Source organism: Schistocerca gregaria, chromosome 1 (assembly GCF_023897955.1).
Source record: "Schistocerca gregaria isolate iqSchGreg1 chromosome 1, iqSchGreg1.2, whole genome shotgun sequence".
Taxonomy (NCBI): Eukaryota; Metazoa; Arthropoda; class Insecta; order Orthoptera; family Acrididae; genus Schistocerca; species Schistocerca gregaria.
This window is the reverse complement of record NC_064920.1, coordinates 537,798,683-537,799,787: the sequence shown is the minus strand read 5'-3', so window position 1 is coordinate 537,799,787 and position 1,105 is coordinate 537,798,683.

Genomic DNA, 1,105 nt, shown 5'->3' with positions numbered 1-1,105 from the left:
TGCCCATTTCCCGACTTAAACTTCCATGGGCAAGTGTGGGATGCATTGGGGAGATGTATTGCAGCATGCCCACATGTACCAACGATCATCCAGCAGTCATCAACCATACTGGTGGAGAAATGGAACACACTACCACAAGAAATCTTTACCAGCCTTGTAGCCATCGTGGGAGAATGTTGCACAGCATACTTTGCCATCCTTGGCAATCACATATCCTGTTAAGAACAAATTGTGTCGGCCTTTTTTAGTGTCCTGGGGACCATCACGAATTGCAGAAACTCTAGGAGTTGGCTAGTTTAACACAGGATACTTAGGTAGTCCCTACAGTTTAGGTGGAATTGGCAATGGGGTAAGTATATTCACTACATCAGCAACTCAGAGTACTTCGTATAACATCTCAAGAAACCAAATATCATGGAATCTGATATAATGGTAAGTTTAAATGCGGTCTCATTTTTTATGACCATGCCACTGAAAGAATCATTGGAACTGATGGCAGAAAATTTTTCTATGCTCTGACAGGCCTGTTCAGTCATATACTGACTTCAATATATTTTCTTTATGGGGGCCAATATTATGAGCAGACAGAAAGGGGAGCTATGGGCAGCACCGATCTCCAGTGGTTACCAATCTGTTCATGGTGAAATTTAAGCAGGAATAATTAGAGACAACAATAGTTGCTTAGTATTATGAAATACATAATTATGATTTTTATTTTTAGTGAGAATGTGTACCTCTTCAACATTTATTTGTAAAGCTAATTTATGTTGCTGTTTTTGACACATATGCTGCACTAAAGATGCTTACAAGCACAAAAATTTTTCAGGAGGTGAACTGAGGAACACCAACTTAATGTTATCTTTTTCCACTGAGTCTCAAATGGCAAGCTATCGCTTTGATACCTGCCTAAGAAAACAAGTCTTTTGAAAGAAGCAGAGGAAGCCACTATTCCCATATATTTAAGAGCAGAGGAGATTATGTTCTCTTGATTACAGGTTGTTGTAAATAGAGTCAAGCTTCAATGACAAAATCCTGGATACTTGCTGTTACTGTGGTAGAGGTCTGCTCCTGCTCCACTGAAACTAAATGTCTCATGTGTATTCCA